The 14,224-nt window shown below is 41.0% G+C and overlaps 1 long non-coding RNA gene and 1 pseudogene across 2 annotated transcripts in view; one reads left to right on the top strand and one right to left on the bottom strand.

The window, feature by feature from the left end:
• LOC114677538 (uncharacterized) overlaps positions 1-12,151 on the bottom strand; it is a 38,649-nt gene extending 26,498 nt beyond the window's left edge. The window contains exon 1 of the long non-coding RNA XR_013417014.1: positions 12,033-12,151. This is a non-coding gene — a long non-coding RNA (uncharacterized LOC114677538). The remainder of the gene's footprint in view (positions 1-12,032) is intronic.
• On the top strand, positions 1,835-4,286 carry LOC144329496 (cation-dependent mannose-6-phosphate receptor pseudogene; annotated as a pseudogene). The gene has a single exon (XR_013417013.1). The product of XR_013417013.1 is annotated as a cation-dependent mannose-6-phosphate receptor pseudogene (transcript).
• Positions 12,152-14,224: the final 2,073 nt, after the last annotated feature.

Raw genomic sequence — 14,224 nt, 5'->3', positions numbered from 1 at the left:
AGAACAGTCTATAATCCCCCAAGGTGAGAGAAAGGGGAAGCTCAGGTGCCTTTGGTATGAAGAATCGCTCAAGTGTGTTATGAAAACAAACAAATATGAAGAATCATGTAGGAACAATTTATTTCAATTTATCCCAGGTCACAACTAGCAACACAATTTGCAGGGTCTAGTGCAAAACGAAAATGTGGATTGGGAGCAAGATGGCCGAATAGGAACAGCTCCAGTCTCCAGCTCCCAGCATGAGCGACACAGAAGACTGGTGATTTCTGCATTTTCAACTGAGGTACCGGGTTCATCTCACTAGGGAGTGCCAGACAATTGGTGCTGGTCAGCTGCTGCAGCCCGACCAGTGAGAGCTGAAGCAGGGCAAGGCATCGCCTCACCTGGGAAGCACAAGGGGGAAGGGAATCCCTCTTCCTAGCCAGGGGAACTGAGACACACAACACCTGGAAAATCGGGTAACTCCCACCCCAATACTGCACTTTACCAAGGGTCTTAGCAAACAGCACACCAGGAGATTATATCCCACACCTGGCCGGGAGGGTCCCATGCCCGCAGAGCCTCCCTCATTGCGAGCACAGCAGTCTGCTATCTAACGGCAAAGCAGCAGTGAGGCTGGGGGAGGGGTATCCACCGTTGCTGAGGCTTAAGTAGATAAGCAAAGTCGCTGGGAAGCTCGAACTGGGTGGAGCCCATAGCAGCTCAAGGAGGCCTGCCTGTCTCTGTAGACTCCACCTCTGGGGACAGGGCACAGTTAAACAAAAAAAAAAAAGCAGCAGAAACCTCTGCAGATGCAGACAACCCTGTCTGACAGCTTTGAAGACAGCAGTGGATCTCCCAACACGGAGGTTGAGATCTGAGAATGGACAGACTGCCTGCTCAAGTGGGTCCCTGACACCTGAGTAGCCTAACTGGGAGACATCTCCCACTAGGGGCAGACCGACACCCCACACCTCACACGGCAGGGTACACTCCTGAGACGAAGCTTCCAAAGCAAGAATCAGACAGTAACACTCGCTGTTCAGCAATATTCTATCTTCTGCAGCCTCTGCTGCTGATACCCAGGCAAACAGGGTCTGGAGTGGACCTCAGGCAATCTCCAACAGACCTACAGCTGAGGGTCCTGACTGTTAGAAGGAAAACTAACAAACAGGAAGGACACCCACACCAAACCCCATCAGTACGTCACCATCATCAAAGACCAAAGGCAGATAAAATGACAAAGATGGGGAAAAAGCAGGGCAGAAAAGCTGGAAATTCAAAAAATAAGAGCGCATCTCCCCCTCCAAAGGAATGCAGCTCATTGCCAGTAATGGATCAAAGCTGGATGGAGAATGACTTTGACGAGTTGAAAGAAGAAGGTTTCAGTCCATCAAACTTCTCAGAGCTAAAGGAGGAATTACATGCCCAGCACAAAGAAACTAAAAATCTTGAAAAAACAATGGAAGAATGGATAACTAGAATAATCAATGCAGAGAAGGCCATAAATGAACTGACAGAGATAAAAACCATGACAAGAGAAATACGTGACAAATGCACAAGCTTCAGTAACCGACTTGATCAACTAGAAGAAAGAGTATCAGCGATTGAGGATCAAATGAATGAAATGAAGTGAGAAGAGAAGTCTAAAGAAAAAAGAGGAAAAAGAAATGAACAAAGCCTTCAAGAAGTATAGGATTATGTGAAAAGACCAAATCTATGTCTGATTGGGGTGCCTGAAAGTGAGTGGGAAAATGGAACCAAGTTGGAAAACACTCTTCAGGATATCATCCAGGAGAACTTTCCCAACCTAGTAAGGCAGACCAACATTCAAATTCAGGAAATAGGTGGGGCACATCCAGGCGCTAGGGGGAACGCTGGCCTCTGAAACTAGCTCTGGGACCGGGGTCTGCGGCCGGCCCCTAGCTGGCCCCGTCTCCCATCCCCAGACGGGTATTCACGGGGGATTCTGAGCTTTGGCTGCTCCAGTTCCCCGCGACATGATGTTCCCTTTCTACAACTGCTGGAGGACTGGACTGCTACTGCTGTTACTTCTGGCCGTGGCAGTGAGAGAATCCTGGCAGGCAGAAGAAAAAACTTGCGACTTGGTAGGAGAAAAGGGTAAAGAGTCAGAGAAAGAATTGGCTCTAGTGAAGAGGCTGAAACCACTGTTTAATAAAAGCTTTGAGAGCACTGTGGGCCAGGGTTCAGACACATACATCTACATCTTCAGGGTGTGCCGGGAAGCTGGCAACCACACTTCTGGGGCAGGCCTGGTGCAAATCAACAAAAGTAATGGGAAGGAGACAGTGGTAGGGAGACTCAACGAGACTCACATCTTCAACGGAAGTAATTGGATCATGCTGATCTATAAAGGGGGTGATGAATATGACAACCACTGTGGCAAGGAGCAGCGTCGTGCAGTGGTGATGATCTCCTGCAATCGACACACCCTAGCGGACAATTTTAACCCTGTGTCTGAGGAGCGGGGCAAAGTCCAAGATTGTTTCTACCTCTTTGAGATGGATAGCAGCCTGGCCTGTTCCCCAGAGATCTCCCACCTCAGTGTGGGTTCTATCTTACTTGTCACGTTTGCGTCACTGGTTGCTGTTTATGTTGTTGGGGGGTTCCTATACCAGCAACTGGTGGTGGGAGCCAAAGGAATGGAGCAGTTTCCTCACTTAGCCTTCTGGCAGGATCTTGGAAATCTGGTAGCAGATGGCTGTGACTTTGTCTGCCGTTCTAAACCTCGAAATGTGCCTGCAGCATATCGTGGTGTGGGGGATGACCAGCTGGGGGAGGAGTCAGAAGAAAGGGATGACCATTTATTACCAATGTAGATTGCACTTTATATGTCCAGCCTCTTCCTCAGTCCCCCAAACCAAAGCTACACAGCCAGATTTCTCAAGCAGTCTCAACTCCAGTCTCTCATCTCACCCTTACTATTGCTCTTGCTTTCCAGTTTGCTTTTGATTTGCATCTTCTCACTAGTAAAACTGCCTTCCCTTTGTTCCTTATTTTCTGTTTTTTCTCTAGCGAGGTACAGTTGTAAGTCAGACTTAATATTAATAGGGCCTGTGAAAACAGGCTTTTGCATTGTCTCTTGACATCACAAGGTACAACAGGCATATGGGCAAAATGGTGTGGCAGGCTCACTGGCCCTTTGTTTTTTAAACACATTTTCACAAGTTTTTGAGACACTGGATTTCTTTAATTAAAAAAAAAATGCCAAGAAACATTATTTATACAGGTTTGATTGCTTTCATGTTGTTATTCTGTACCCTATAGTAGTCTCCATGAGAATCTGGTATTTCTTGCTGCTTGGAACTACTTTGCAGTGATTACTTGGTTGCAGTCCAAGTACTCTCATTTAGTCTGAGCCTGGAGATGTTCTAGACTTGCTTCTCCCACCTCTGGGATTAGGACAGGAAAAATGTGAAATTTCCCTTTACAGGATTATACGGTACCATCACATCATTTGTGGAAATTGGGGTAACTGTATAGCTGGGATTGGGCCATGGATTGTGGTCTTATCTGTCCATATACAGCCAAAATGCCTATCCAGAAATCCAGTCCACTGGAAAGGAAAATTGGAACTCCTGTGCCACAGGGGTTCCAGAAAAGGGAAGTCACTTTACCTTGCGGTGGTGGGATCCTGATGTCTTTCTTCCATTTGTAGTAAAAGCTGGTAAAGCTTTTCTTACTCCTGGTTCCCTATACCAGTATTTCTAAACGTGTCGCACTTTCTCCACAGGCATGTGGTTTTGACCTTTTTTTCAATCTTCTGGAAAGGGAATGGAAGCAGAAGTGGGACATCGAGGGCTCTGCTGTCCTCTGCGCTGGGTGTGGAATGCTGCTGCACCTGTCCCTTCTGCTGGCTCAGGGAAGTGTCTTCTTGCCCACATTTCTGTGGGGAAAGGTTTTTAATCCTCCGATGCTTCCATGTTCCTGTTTAGGCCATGTGCCCAGAAACCTGGACTGATCTTTCTGTAATAGTGAACCCCTGGGCCACTGAAGAGTAATATGGCTCCACTGGACACAAAAGAGGAATGGAATCAATAGGCAGGGGGCCTTTTCTAAGCCTTAGGAAAAGAAAATGAAACTATTTCATCTTTGGACTTTTCAATACTATTGGAGTGATTTTTTCTTTCTAAACAGGGAAAATAATGTTACAAAAGCATCTTTTTTGTTATTTGTTTGCATCCCTCCCCCCCACACCCTGGTGTTTTAAAATGAAGAAAAAAAAACATCACTTCTTGTACAAAAACTCGTAATGATTAAAAAAACAAACAAACAAAAAAAAAAAATTCAGGAAATACAGAGAATGCCACAAAGATACTCCTTGAGAAGAGCAACTCCAAGACACATAATTGTCAGATTCACCAAAGTTGAAATGAAGGAAAAACTGTTACAGACAGCCAGAGAGAAAGGTCGGGTTACCCACAAAGGGAAGCCCATCAGACTAACAGCAGATCTCTCGGCAGAAACTCTACAAGCCAGAAGAGATTGGGGGCCAATACTCAACATTCTTAAAGAAAAGAATTTTAAACCCAGAATTTCATATCCAGCCAAACTAAGTTTCATAAGTGAAGGAGAAATAAAATCCTTTACACATAAGCAAATGCTGAGAGATTTTGTCACCACCAGACCTGCCCTACAAGAGACCCTGAAGAAAGCACTAAACATGGAAAGGAACAACCGGTATCAGCCATTGCAAAAACATGCCAAAATGTAAAGACCATCAATGCTAGGAAGAAACTGCATCAACTAACGAGCAAAATAACCAGTTAATATCATAATGACAGGATCAACTTCACACATAACAATATTAACCTTAAATGTAAATGGACTAAATGGTCCAATTAAAAGACACAGACTGGCAAACTGGATAAAGAATCAAGACCCATCAGTCTGCTGTGTTCAGGAGACCCATCTCACATGCAGAGACACACATAGGCTCAAAATAAAGGGATGGAGGAAGATCTACCAAGCAAATGGAGAACAAAAAAAAGCAGGGGTTGCAATACAAGTCTCTGATAAAACATACTTTAAACCATCAAAGATCAAAAGAGACAAAGAAGGCCATTACATAATGGTAAAGGGATCAATTCAACAGGAAGAGCTAAGTATCCTATGTTGGGGTCCGTGCCGGGGGTGGTGGAGAATGAAAGAACACACAAAAGACAAAGACACACAGAGAACATGGCGGCCGTGCTCAGAGCCTCTGCCTCACTTTATTTATACTCCATAAACCCCACCTCAGCAGAAAGAATGCAATGCAAAACAAACTTTCTTTTCCCAGATGTAACCTTCTACTCAGTTCTTTGTTTCTATGCTCTTCCTTATCTGCCCGCCTTCTTGGCGCCTATGGGAGTTCATTAAAAGTTCAATTGGAGATACTGTCCTTGAGCCCTATCTATTCTCAGCATACTGTTTTCAAAGGCCCCTGCATTTCCCCCCCCCCTTTTTTTTTGTTTTGCCTCAATCCTAAAAAGGTAGCCCATATTTGTTCTTGTGTTTTCTTTTGTGTTTGGAGGCGATGGAGGGAGCATCGAATCACCAAAAGAAGTAGACCCAATCCAAGTGCCCAAAGCAATATACTTCCAGAGATTGTAGAAATCCATGTCTTCATCTGGGTCCATGGGTTAAAGGCAGCAAGGCACTGACCCAGCTCCTGAAGGGTTACAGTTCCGGACAGCACATGTAATTGTTGTCGAAATGCTTCGGAAATGTTCTGAGTGAGCTCTTGGATGTCCAAACTAATATTTTTATGGCCTATTAATAATTTTTGGATTACAGTCCAATTTTGAGAGATGTTAAAAAGCACAGGCGTTACACAAAATTGAGTGGAGTTCCAATCACATTGTAATGTTATTCGAGTACTGAGGACAGTGAGCTGATCTCCAAGCCATGTCAAGGCTTGTTCCATGTTGTCCAATCTTTCAGCAAACTGAGAATCAATGTTTCGTTGTTGAAGCCATAACCGGTGAGATTGTTCGTGCCATTGCTGCACAAATTCAGCATTTTGTATGCTTTGATGAAGAGCGAGCCCTGCTATGGCCGCAGTGGAGACGATGGCAACAAGGCTCATCACCGAGGTAATTATAAGTCCAAGGGCACGGAGGGTTCGCTGGAGAGAAGTCCAAATATAAGTCTCAAGAGGTGATGCCCCCCAAGGTTGCGTAAGGTTAACAGGTAGCCAAATTTCCTTACGAGCCCTGAGGATATAAATATCCTCAGTAAAGTTGTGCCACCAGGAATGATTGAGGCAAGACAAAAATGTACACGTATCTGTACAATTAACAATCCCTGTATCATTATCCCATGTCAAATTCCCTGCTAATAATAGGTAGGGCTTACGGACACAAGCAATAATATATCAGGAGGTATTTCAATATAACTGAATATGAAAGGAGTTATTCGGGTTAGAAAGATTAAGGGGCATATTCCCCACAAAAGTGCTAATGGCATCGCCTGCAGCTAACAACTTCCAAAAATAACTCTGTACTTCAGGCCTCCTTCACGCCATACCAAGGTTTCATTACTGTTAGCAGCAATACTTTCATTTACCCAGTGTCATTTCAAAGGTATGTGACTAAATTTTGTTTGAAAGTCACCGTGCACACTTCAATCAGTTATTTGCATCCCATTGTATTCTAATAAAATCTGGGGTTTAGTTCCCCGACATTGTTGTCACTCCAGCACCTCAATATTAGGAGAAACCTCTAGAATAGGACAAAAAAGTAAAGAACTATGAATAGTTTCATTACTATATACAGTATGATTATATTAAAAACTTCTAGTTACAATAATAACAGTATTAGCAGCCACATGACTATGATTATAATGAACAGCCCAGGCTTCATGCGATCTTCGGAGACAATGAGAACTATTTCCCATACATATTGGAACTCCTTCCACTCCAAACTGATATGTGTTGTTTATAATTCCCATTTCCCGTTCTATATTGTCCTTGTCTATATAGGGGGACGGCATCCAAGTAGTGTCATTGGTGAAAACCTTAATTTCCGCCTCCCCCCAGGTGACTCCCTGATACAAGGGTGGAAAGGGAATATAAGTCCAATATTCATACAAAGCCTCACTAAGAGAAATAAGTCCCCCACCGAGGCACATCCAACAAAGGAAGAAATGCATGCTGAATCCAGTTTTCTTTTCAACAGGGTTTCAATCATCTTGTAGGAAACCACTCAGGTCCGCTCCCTGTAAGGACAAGAGCATAGCCCCGTCCCTGTTTTAGAACTTGCCCTTGAACATACTTACCTTCTTCATTAGGATACCAAACCTTTAAACTGTCAGCGGGGACTATCACCGAGGGAGGTGAGGAAAGATGGGTTACGGCAGCGGAATCTTGCAATTGTCTCCATTGATTCAAAAAAATTAAGGTAAAAAGAACCTTCAAAATCTGGTTTCAAAATCTGGTTTCTGGGGGGCTCATTTCCCCCTTTTTGTTTTGTTTTAATAGTTAAGTTTTTAAAGTTAAATTTGCGTGCTCAATGATGGCTTGACCTTGACTGTTGCCCGGGATACCGGTGATATGTTGAATATTGCATTGCTGTAAGAAAACTTGTAATTTATGAGAGACATAAGCAGGGGCATTATCAGTTTTAAGTATAAGAGGAATGCCCATGATGGTGAAACAAACTAAGAGATGAGTAATAACAGAAATGAGAAAAGGTATCAATGGTATGATGAACATTTTAATCGTCCAAAAGAAGGGACATCTCGTGGATTAACCCCAGGATGGAAGGATGGAATGCTCAAAGGAGCACAGGAAGGACAAGCTCGAATAAGAGAACGAGCTTGTTTATGAGTTAAATGAAACCATCGTTGAAGGCCAGAACTATTAGTGTGATGTAGAGTATATTTTTGTTCTGCAGCATGTAGGTGGCCGATTAAAAGCAAATCAATCTGAGTATTACCATGAACTAATGGTCCAGAAAGTTGAGAATGAGAACGAAGATGAGTGATGAATAAAGGAGCTCGACGTTGGCTCAAAGTAAAGGATAACAAAGAAAAGAATTTCTGAAGAGAAGAAGTAGCACAAAGAGGTAAAGTGGCCTGAGAAATATAAGAAGTAACATAAACGGCGTATTGAGAATCACTAACAATGTTACAACCAGTAGTAGGGAAATCCAGTAAGACCATGAGAATAGCAAATAATTCTCCCTATTGCACCGAGGGATAAGGATAAACTGTAACTCAAGATTGATGAAGCTTCTTGCCAAGAATCAGAAGTTGCAAGAAGATAAGTGATCTGGCTATGAGTGAATTGAGAGATAATTAAGGAAGGATCTCCTCTCCAAAGTTGTCGACAGTGATGCCGTCCTTTGATGATCAGTTCAGCTAAACGATCGATATAAGTAGCCAACCGTTTAGATATTTTATTGGACAAAAAGATCCATTTTAGTGGTTGACTAGTTTGATGAATCATTCCTGTGGGAGAAGGTAAAGTATGAAATAAACAAAAGGAAGGGCCTTTTGAAGTTGCTCTCAACAAGCTGGAGTTCCTGTAAAGCCAAAGGAGTTAAATGGCGTGAGTTGTCCAAGTGACTGTCTCCTTCTAGAATAGAAAAAAGATGTTATAACTGATATGTTGGTATTCCTAAAACAGGACGCATCCAATTAATGTCTCCTAGAAGCTTTTGAAAATCATTTAATGTTTTTAAATGATCACGTCAAATTTGAATTTTTTGGGGTAGAATATTTTGTGCCCCCAAGGTATAACCTAAATATTGAATAAGAAAATCCAGTTAAATTTTTTCTGTGGCAATATTAAGTGAGTAGAAAGAAAGCTGAGTTTGTAATGATACAAAAGCATCTTGCTGCTTTTCACTGGTTTTAACTTTGTGGGATAAGGGCAGGATTAGGAAGACCAGGCTGTAAACTTTCCCTAGGTTTAATGTAAACATTTATAGTTTTAAGACAAGACAAACACGGGAATTCCATGCAGAAATACGTGGCTTTATATTCCTCTCAGCCATTTGTTTTTTGACTTACTCTTTTAGAGTCCTAAGTATTTCTTTAAATAATGGTCACTGTTTCACCTAAATAGGAGTGGTGGCTATGAGTTTAAAGAATTGTAGCCCATTTTGAACATCATATTTTTGGCAGCTGAGGAAATATGAGGAATGTTTTAAAAAGCAGCAAATTGTTGTGAAAGATCTTGTTCCCAAAAATTAATATTGATAGGAACAATATAAAAATTAAAAAAAAACCCCTTGACCTTGTTGACCTTTAGGACCGACACAGGTTAAAGGTTCTACGTCTTGATAAATCACAGAAGCAGCACCCAAGCCAGTGAGTATAACTGAAACTTGTCTTTTTTCCCATTGTATAGGCCACTAATTTAAACAAATAATAGACATATTCACCCTCGTATCAATTAACTCTTTTAAAACTATCCCATTAATGTGCAATGAACATAAGGGCTTTTGATTAGAAACTAAAGTTTCCCAACAAACAGTTTTTTCTGTGCTACGAAACCCTCTCTATTGAGAATACGTTCCCCTGCCTCTAGGCATATAAATTGTGAAACTTGTACCAAAATAAAAATTTTATTAGTAATATCATGTCCTTTTGGCAAAGGGCCACACACTCTAATAGCTAATTTATATACTCCTCTATTAGGAGACAAAGTATAAGGCTGAGTAATAGCTAGGTCAGCAGCAGCGCTCTGCTTAGTTGCCGCATAAAGCTGAGAAACTGGGGTAAGGTGTGGGATCCTTAAGGAGGACTTGAATTTATTCCTTAATGTTGTAGGCCATTGCTCACTGAATATTGTAGTAGACTTGTATTGCAACTGTTGGGGCCCCAAGCCTGTGGGCCCCGGCTCCCGTTTCCCAGGAGAGGAGACAGTAAATTTCCACTTTCATCAGTTTTGGAATGACATTTATTTGTCCAATGTCGACCTTTACCACAATATTTGTACACCTCTGAAGGCAGCTTTCTGCCTTGAGGGATAAAAGTGTTCAATTTTTATGACATTCTTTTTTGAAATGTCTAGGTTTACCACACTGAAAGCAAACACCTTGTTTGTTATTTCCTTTTAAGGCTTTAGACAAAGCTCCAGCAAATAATTGAGCATTATAGATAGCCCCTCCAACACTAACACAAGTTTTAATATTTTTATCTAAATTGGCCCCATTAGCCTTTAACGATTTTAACAATTTTTAACAGTCAGCATAAGCATTTTTAAAAGACAATGTTTGTAACAAAATTTTTGAAGCAAGGCCAGCACCCACAATTTTGAAGACAGCATCCTGAAGACGGGCTACGAAATCTGGATATAGTTCATTTGTGCCCTGTAAAATCTTCACAGAGGAAAGGGAACATTTTCCTGTTATCTCTACCTTATTTCAGGCCCTTAAAAACAAAGTCTTGATTTGAGTAAGGGCAACATCATCTAAACCAGCCTGAGCATTAAGAGTAGCATATTGGCCCATGCCTGTGAGTTGTTCCTCAGTGGGTCCAGGGGGATCACACATAATATTTTTCCTAGCCTATACATGTGCCTTGTTCATTTACCAGCTGTGCAATTGTAACCACTGAGAACGATCAAGAAAAGCCTTCTCCAAAGTCTTCCAGTCTATAGGAATTATCAAATTTTCTGATGAAAAATATCAAGAAGACCAAGGATAAAAGGAGATTGAGGTCCATAGTTAGAAATGGCAGCTTTCATTTCTTTTTAAAAATTTAATTTGTAAGGCATTAAATTGGACATTATTGCCACGATTTGAAAACTGAGCAGTAGGAGCAAAAGAAGCACAAATAATTGGAAACAGATCCAGCTCCTTAAATTTTTTTTTAATTAAAAGTATATATAATATATAATAATACTCATATCCCCAAATATAAAGAATCTCAACATATTAATAAGAAAAGGCAAATAACCCAACCAAAAGTAGCAGAACAAGGAAATGACAATAAATCTATATGTCTAACATCATTACTCACTAGGAAATATGTATATTAATACCAAATTGAGAATCATTACATACACAATACAATGGTTAAAATTTAAAAACACAGAAAATATCAAGAGGTAGTTAATGTGTTAAGCAGCTCGAATACTCAACTTCTGTTTGGAGTGTAAATTGGTGGAACCTATGCACCCCTATAACATAACAATTTCCTAGCTGGGGTCATTAATACTATATTAATATTAATAGTTAATATTAATGTGCTTATTTATTAACTATTGAAATACTCATAATATTTTAACAAACAACAAGATATACATATACACTGGTTTTGACATATTAAACAGGTGTTTAGTATAAATTTAAAGTATGTCTGATGTGAACAGGGCTTCAACTTTGCCAAACAAAGGTAAAGATAAGGAAGCCAGGGGGTTGGAGGCACTGGAAAATCCTCTTTTAACAGGGCAGAAGGAAAAGAAACAGGGAAAGCTCACAAAGGTGAATTAGAAGAATGTATCTGTAACATTTGTTGAAGCATTTCCATAATACACTGCATGTCAGAATTTCCCTTAGAAGAAGGAAGAGCTGGCTTTTTCTCTTCTTCCCCTTTTGCTACCCCCACCATCCTCTGTTATCCTGGCACAAATGGGCTCCATTTCAGATTTATTTTATTTTATTATTTTTTTTTTCCAAATCCTCAGATACCTTTCCTCCTGTGGCTACATTACCACACTCTGAATCAGTCTCAAGTAACTCTAATGTCTGAGTGATAGAGTCACACAAGGTCCACAATTTTAGAGGCATAATATCCCCTAACTGGAGAGCTCTAAGCAGAGTTTTTACTACCTGTAACCATTCTCTGCGATTCAGCTGCACTTTAGTCTGATACTGAAACCAGTAACAATGTTGTTCAACATGGGCAAACAATCACTTCAAAGTCTTTTTCTTTCACTTCTACTCCTATAGACAGCAATAGTCCTTGAAACAGCCGTAAATATTCTGAGGCCAGAGAGATGGAATTCCCCATAATGAAAGCTTAAGAAGGTTCCCCTTAACAATATCTGGGCCTTACCCGCCCCTAGGGGGTTCCCCTTCTTGTTCTCCCCTACTCACCCGTGCTGACCCTGCTCGCTGAGCCACTTGTTGGGGTCCGTGCCGGGGGTGGTGGAGAATGAAAGAACACACAAAAGACAAAGACACACAGAGAACATGGCGGCCGCGCTCAGAGCCTCTGCCTCACTTTATTTATACTCCATAAACCCCACCTCAGCAGAAAGAATGCAATGCAAAACAAACTTTCTTTTCCCAGATGTAACCTTCTACTCAGTTCTTTGTTTCTATGCTCTTCCTTATCTGCCCGCCTTCTTGGTGCCTACGGGAGTTCATTAAAAGTTCAATTGGAGATACTGTCCTTGAGCCCTATCTATTCTCAGCATACTGTTTTCAAAGGCCCCTGCAATCCTAAATATATATGCACCCAATACAGGAGCACCCAGATTCATAAAGCATGTCCTTAGAGACTTACAAAGAGACTTATACTCCCATACAATAATAATGGGAGACCAACACCCCACTGTCAACATTAGACTGATCAACGAGACAGAAAGTTACAAGAATATCCAGGAATTGAACTCATATCTGCACCAAGCAGACCTAATAGACATCTACAGAACTCTCCACCCCAAATCAAGAGAATATACATTCTTCTCAGCACCACACCGCACTTATTCCAAAATTGACCACATGATTGGAAGTAAAGCACTTCTCAGCAAATGTACAAGAACAGAAATTATAACAAACTGTCTCTCAGACCACAGGGCAATCAAACTAGGACTCAGGACTAAGAAACTCAATCAAAACCGCTCAACTACATGGAAACTGAACAACCTGCTCCTGAATGACGACTGGGTACATAATGAAATGAAGGCAGAAATAAAGATGTTCTTTGAAACCAATGAGAACAAAGATACAACATACCAGAATCTCTGGGACACATTTAAAGCAGTGTGTAGAGGAAAATTTATAGCACTAAATGCCCACAAGAGAAAGCTGGAAAGATCTAAAATTGACACTCTAACATCACAATTAAAAGAACTAGAGAAGCAAGAGCAAACACATTCAAAAGCTAGCAGAAGGCAAGAAATAACTAAGATCAGAGCAGAACTGAAAGAGATAGAGACACAGAAAACCCTCCAAAAAATCAATGAATCCAGGAGCTGGTTTATTGAAAGATCAACAAAATTGATAGACCGCTAGCAAGACTAATAAAGAAGAAAAGAGAGAAGAATCAAATAGATGCAATAAAAAATGATAAAGGGGATATCACCACTAACCTCAGAGAAATACAAACTACCATCAGAGAATACTATAAACACCTCTATGCAAATAAACTAGAAAATCTAGAAGAAATGGATAATTTCCTGGACACTTACACTCTCCCAAGACTAAACCAGGAAGAAGTTGAATCTCTGAATAGATCAATAACAGGCTCTGAAATTGAGGCAATAATTAATAGCCTACCAACCAAAAAAGTCCAGGACCAGACGGATTCACAGCCGAATTCTACCAGAGGTACACGGAGGAGTTGGGACCATTGCTTCTGAAACTATTCCAATCAATAGAAAAAGAGGGAATCCTCCCTAACTCATTTTATGAGGCCAACATCATCCTGATACCAAAGCCTGGCAGAGACACAACCAAAAAAAAGGAATTTTAGACCAATATCCCTGATGAACATTGATGCAAAAATCCTCAATAAAATACTAGCAAACTGAATCCAGCAGCACATCAAAAAGCTTATCCACCATGATCAAGTGGGCTTCATCCCTGGGATGCAAGGCTGGTTCAACATACGCAAATCAGTAAACGTAATCCAGCATATAAACAGAACCAAAGACAAAAACCACATGATTATCTCAATAGATGCAGAAATGGCCTTTGACAAAATTCAACAGCCCTTCATGCTAAAAACTCTCAATAAATTTGGTATTGATGGAACGTATCTCAAAATAATAAGAGCTATTTATGACAAACCCACAGCCAATATTATACTGAATGGGCAAAAACTGGAAGCATTCCTTCTGAAAACTGGCACAAGACAGGGATGCCCTCTCTCACCACTCCTATTCAAGATAGCGTTGGAAGTTCTGGCTAGGGCAATCAGGCAAGAGAAAGAAATCAAAGGTATTCAGTTAGGAAAAAAGAAGTCAAATTGTCCCTGTTTGCAGATGACATGATTGTATAGTTAGAAAACCCCATCATCTCAGCCCAAAATCTCCTTAAGCGGATAAGCAACTTCAGCAAAG

The sequence above is a fragment of the Macaca mulatta genome, chromosome 4, assembly GCF_049350105.2.
Source record: "Macaca mulatta isolate MMU2019108-1 chromosome 4, T2T-MMU8v2.0, whole genome shotgun sequence".
Taxonomy (NCBI): domain Eukaryota; kingdom Metazoa; phylum Chordata; class Mammalia; order Primates; family Cercopithecidae; genus Macaca; species Macaca mulatta.
The sequence above is the reverse complement of the archived record's forward strand: the minus strand, read 5'-3'. Positions and strand labels throughout refer to the sequence as shown.